Genomic DNA, 6272 nt, shown 5'->3' on the forward strand with positions numbered 1-6272 from the left:
CAGATTAAACAACTTCGTCCGACTATGATGGTGGCAATAGGCTGTTCCATGCGGTGATTGAATTCCATATTGTGGCATTCATTTTACGGTCCTTGATCAAAAATCTTTTAAATGCTGAGGCAATATCTGTCGCTCAGGCATCTCTTCCGTCACTTATTACTCTTTTCCAATGTTGTTTAGTCATGCGTTTTGTAGGGCGTGATGATTTTGCACGTCGTTATTCACAAAATACGAGGGGCGTCCAATAAGTTATCTACCTAGACAGGAAGGAATGCAGATAGGCTCATCTGGTCATCACTTTTTTTCGTTGTAGTCCCTATGGAGGTCTGTGCACCATCTCCACTTCGTGGGCAGCGAAGAAATCCCAGATAAAAAATAGTCTTGTAATGGCCTGCAGACTACTGGGAAACAGCTTGTTCGAGCTCGTTGTCCGACGAAAAACGTGGTCCACACCGGTGTTTTTTCAGGTCTCGGAAGAGGAAATAGTCAGTAGGGGACATCTCCGGACTGTAGGCAGGATGATTCAACACTTGCAAACCACATTCAGCAATGGCAGTTTGAAGCTTCCGGGTCGTGTGCACTGGCGCGTTGTCGTGGGGCAAGAGGATCCTTGGCCAACTTTTCTGGACGTTGTTCTGCAATGGTAGCTCTCAAACGATAGAGGGAGGAGGCACTATAGACATCACCCGCGATTATCGTCTTGTGAGGCATGTACTTCACCAGCAGAAGTCTCTCAAAATCCCACAAGACAGTCGCCCATAATCTTCCCTGCAGAAGGCTGTGCGCGGAACTTCCTCGGGGGCGGCGAATCGTGGTGTTTCCACTGCATGGACTTCTGCTTGCTCTCAGGATCACAATGGTGGATCGGGGTTTCGTCCCCTGTCACCAGTTGAGCTAGGAATTTGTCTTGGTCCTCCGCAAAGAAGTCCAACAAGTCCTGCTCCAACTTCCGCAATTCCATTATTCGCGGCGTAACACAAACATTTTCCTCACGGCCACTGCGTTGCTTCGACTGACCTCAAATTGCGCAGCCGGGTTCCCCACAGTGGCTTTGTAATGTAAGTCAGACGTCATTATGCTCCGCCCCTCCCTTCCTGTCTAGGTAGATAACTTATTGGACTCCCCTCGTACATAATACACTGGCCACCATAGATACATTTGCATGCCAACTAACCACGCATTAACAATTTGTCCTTTTTGAAATTCAGGGAGGTCTTTCATTTTACATCATATGCCTGATTCAACATAATCCTTCGTTCTACACCATCTGATGTACTGCTTTATACATCTTAAATGTTGCAAACTACAGCAGTTTCCATTATTTTGATAACCATTTGTATATTTGCTATATCGTCTTTGCTAGACGCTCGGAAAATATACAAGTTGAAGACGATAAATTAAAGTTGTGAATTAATTTATAGTTGGCAACAATGACACAAGGGTCATATTTTTTTCAAAAAAAAAAAAAAGCAAGAGTGTAGTACGGTTGCATCACTGATGTCTTGTCCCTCCGCCCCTTCATTAATCTTCATGATAAACAAATGTAGTCACAAAGAAATCACGTACGCCGAAACGCATCGTATCTTTCTCCTTGTCGTCCCTTGCAATTAGCCATCCGTGGGTCGCCTTTCAATTTTTACTCAAGCATGTCGCCTTAATACCTCCTCTCTTCTCCTTTACAAAACATCGGTCGCTCTCCACTCAAGCCAAAGCAACAACCGCATACAAAAATGTTCTGCCCGTTCACTTTGACTAGTTGGCTGTTGTTGTTGGTTCAACTTTTACTAAAGCAAAACACGAGCACTCAACGTCGTTATTCTCGACTTAGAATCACTCTTTCTTCTTATGCGCCCTTTTAACTCAATTGCCATAATTTTCCATAATATGATGTTGTGCCGTTATTAGTAATATAATAACAACGTCGAGTAGGCAGTGAACGCCTAAAAGTTTCTTAACATATCTCTCAACGGTATAAATCGTCCTATCGTTTCTTTTTTTCTTCGTTCTGATTACGCAAATAGTATTTTTTTTCCTCTTCAACTTTCTATTAACTTAAAGTTTTGTCGTATACGTAATTTATGTTAAAACAATAAACAATTTTTTTTTTTACGTGTCTTGTATTTCAAAGTAGCGCCCATTAGGAGTAACACCCAAATTGATAATGATCCTCCCACAAGGTTTCGTCCTGAGTCCTACCCTATAAAACACAAATTAATATTTCGTCTTTGCTTCTTGGTTAGGAGTTGTATTATGAGGCTGTAAAGTACTGCCAACAGAAAAATGAAATGAAATCTTGAGTTTTACGTCTCACTTTACGTCCTACTTTACGGCTAGGCTAAAGGGGACGGTGATGATGAGAAATGAATGAAATGGTGGAATGAAGAAAGTGGGAGGAAATGGGAAAACCACGCGAAAACCCACGCACACGGTGTTCGTCCACCACAAAGTTCACTTGGCGTGAGCTGGGACCGAACCCAGGATCTCATGCACCAGAGGTGAACGCTCTACCACTGAGCCGCCGCTGCCCCGCTGCCAACAGAAATAGGAGAAATAAATTAAGTACTGGAAATAAAAATAGGAACGCTGAAATAAAATGAAATGAAATCTTTCAGTGTAACTTTCCACGAGTATGACCGTTAGGCTAAGAGAGACTTTAATAATAATGGAAGAACTGGTGCAATGAGAAAGTGGGAGAAAATGAGAGTACCCTGAGAATACCCACGGACACAATGGTGTCCAGCTCAAATTTACTTGGCCGGGAATCAAACTACGGACCCTACACATCAGAGGCAAGCGCTCTATCACTGAGCCCCATGCAGAGAAATAGGAGAGATAAATAAAGTACTTGTAACAGAAATAGGAGAGATAAGTAAAGTACTTGTAACGGAAATGGGAGAGATAAATAAAGTACTTGTAACAGAAATAGGAGAGATAAATGAAGTACTTGTAACGGAAACGGGAGAGATAAATAAAGTACTTGTAACAGAAATAGGAGAGATAAATAAAGTACTTGTAACGGAAACGGAAGAGATAAATAAAGTACTTGTAACAGAAATAGGAGAGATAAATAAAGTACTTGTAACGGAAACGGAAGAGATAAATAAAGTACTTGTAACAGAAATAGGAGAGATAAATAAAGTACTTGTAACGGAAACGGAAGAGATAAATAAAGTACTGACAACAGCAAGAGAAATAGGAGGGACAAACAAAGTACTGACAACAGAAATAGGAGAGATAAATAAAGTACTAGCAACATAAATAAGAGAAACAAAAAAGTACTTGTAACAGAAACGGGAGAGATAAATAAAGTACTGACAACAGAAATAGGAGAGATAAATAAAGTACTAGCAACATAAATACGAGAAATAAAAAAGTACTGGCATCAGAAACAGAAGATATAACTAAAGTACTGACAACAGAAATAGGAGAGATAAACAAAGTATTAACAACAGCAATAGGAGTGATAAATAAAATACTGGTAACAGGAATAGGAGAGATAAATAGATTATTGGCAATAGAAATAGGAGAGATAAATAAAGCACGGACAATAGAAATATGGAAGATATATGAAATACTGGTAACAGAAATAGGAGAGATAAATAAGTACTGACAACAGAAGTAGGAGATGTCCGCGCGGCACGTGGCAAAGATGAGATATCTGGAAAGTTGGTGCCTTGAAAGGGTTCTTTCATCGGAGAAAATAGCTCAACTTCTACGCATATCTCCTTCAGTCCAATGAGGATCCATTTCAAGAAGACCTCACACAACGAACTCTATCTTCTCTGTGATAGATGGACGACCGCTACGGGTTCATGTTGATGACTCCTCCTGGCCTCAACGAAACGCCTTGACCCATCGTGCAACAGTTTGCTACAGCAGCGTATCTTTCCCACACCCTTGCTATAACCTAAGTCATTTAAAACCCTCTTTTGGTGAAATTGATATACATAGGTGCCTACAATCGGGGTTACAACGCAAAGTGCGAAAATGAAATATTTTTAGGAAAATATAGAAAAAGTTGAAAGTATGATTTGCGTATAAGGAAATCTTATAGATCCTATGTCCGTCTTTCATCCTCCTGACTACAGTTATCAGAGCAAGAACGGACACAGACATCGAGAAATGTTATATATATATTTCTGTTGCCAGTACTGTATTTATTTCCCTTGTTTCTTAAGCTAGTACTTTATTTATTTCTTGTATTTATGTTGTTAATACTTTCTTTATTTCTCTTATTTCTGTTGTCAATACTTGATTTATTTCTCTTATTTCTGTTGTCAGTACTTTATTTATCTCTCCTATTTCTGTTATCAGTACTTTATTATTTCTCCTACTCCTGTTGCCAGTATTTTATTTATTTGTCGTATTTCTGTTGCTAGTACTTTATTTATCTCTGCTATTTCTGTTGCTAGTAGTTTATTGCATATCAAAACTATGCTTAGTAAGTTTTCAAGTAAGTACTGAGCTCCTTTGTGTGTATGTGTGTAACTAGGAAAGAAAAGAAATTGTCAGATAATTTAAATAGAGACGCGTCATAGACCATGGGAAGGACCGTGATGAACCGTATAATTTGATTTCGTTTTCGTCATCACAAGACCTTTTTCAACCTATACGGTCTCTTGAAAGTTTTCAATTGAGTGGAGCGTAATGATTGAATCAAACAACCCATTAAACTCGGAACAAACGCACAAACGTAGCAGTATGTGGTGTCAGGCTTCTAATTAACATGTCACTTCAGCATCAATGGCGTTTGTCGTTGTTGTTTGTAGAGAAACACAAATAAACATAAAAATACAACAGAAAGTTTTGTTGGAGTACCTTCTATGTGTGTGTGGATGACAAAATCATTGGCTGTACAAAATCAAAGTCGTCTGCAAAGGTATAACTACTGGGAGTGGAGACAGAGACTAAATATTTGTTTACCTAGTTCTCTTAAGTACGTGGTTTCTGTTTATCTTTTCTTTCTCTCCTTACCCCTTTCCTTTTTTTCTTTGTACTTGTAAGCACTCCATTAGCACGCATGGATGATCACAGACAAACATTATAACATTTTATTTAGAAATATGTTTCTTCCTGACTTACTCAATCTTTGTAAGCACAGACATACTCCATTTGCAATAAGCACCGAGGAGGGATTCTTGCGTAAGGATTCTTTTTCTAAGAAGTGTACTACAAGGCACTAAACAGCTACAGTATAAGACATGCATCTCTTTATAATGTCTTTCTATTCTGTTCAATTCACTTAAATCATTTCTTAATAACGTTAACTCTTTTCATCCTATAATTTCTGTTACTAACCACACACAACATATTTTATCTTCAATATATAAAGTTTTCGATAATAATGTGGGTTGAAATTACAATGTGAATATATGATTTAATAACGTTTTTAAGGACGTATTTACTATCTTGCTTCTCTTTAAGAATTGAAACTACAAAAAAAAAAAAAAAAAAAAAAAAAAAAAAAAAAAAAAAAAACCTTCAAGTTTAACAAGTGACTGACTGCTGTTCACACTGAGAGACTATAATTGTTGAGAAACGTGAATGAGTATAATCTAAAGGATACATGAAGGAATATACAAAACTCGAACAGATGGACTATCACGGAATTGAATCCAAGCCTTTAACTTGACAATAATTGCTCCTCCTCAGGTAACAATATACTGTTTGCAGTTGTTTCAACACTGCTTTAGGGAATACAAAACAATACTGCTAAATATGAACATTTTTTAAAATGTAGTCACAGAACGCGTTGGCATAAAACAAGTTGTTTTGAAATGTTCGTACACAAAGAAAAGAAAATATTTGACAGTTGACAAATTTTGTTTTCCTAATAACTCGGGAACAAATGAATTAATTTGGATCTTTTTGTTGTTATCCATAGAATAGTTATAACTTGACAACTTGCCAAATTTGGTACTCTAATTTATTGTTGAGTTATTAGGAAAAGAAATTTTGTCAACTGAAGAATACTTTCTTTCGTGACTGTACAATACAGTTTTCAGATGCTGTCTCGTTAGTGGAGGCACAAGAAATAAAATACACAGAGAACTGGATTCATCTCATTGGTTCTTGAGTGACTGGTTTACCGAAAATATTGTACATTATAACCCATTGGCGATATCTAGCTTAGCACTTGACTGTAATGGGGTGAATGGTAAACTAGTAAAAGAGGTCTCACCTCTAATATCTAGAGCCCTGTGTTCGATTCAGGGAGAGCTGTGACATTATAATGGACCATAAGTCATACCTATGAGGTTCTTCCTACTATC

The sequence above is a fragment of the Thermobia domestica genome, chromosome 10, assembly GCF_964235325.1.
Source record: "Thermobia domestica chromosome 10, izTheDome1.hap1.1, whole genome shotgun sequence".
Taxonomy (NCBI): Eukaryota; Metazoa; Arthropoda; class Insecta; order Zygentoma; family Lepismatidae; genus Thermobia; species Thermobia domestica.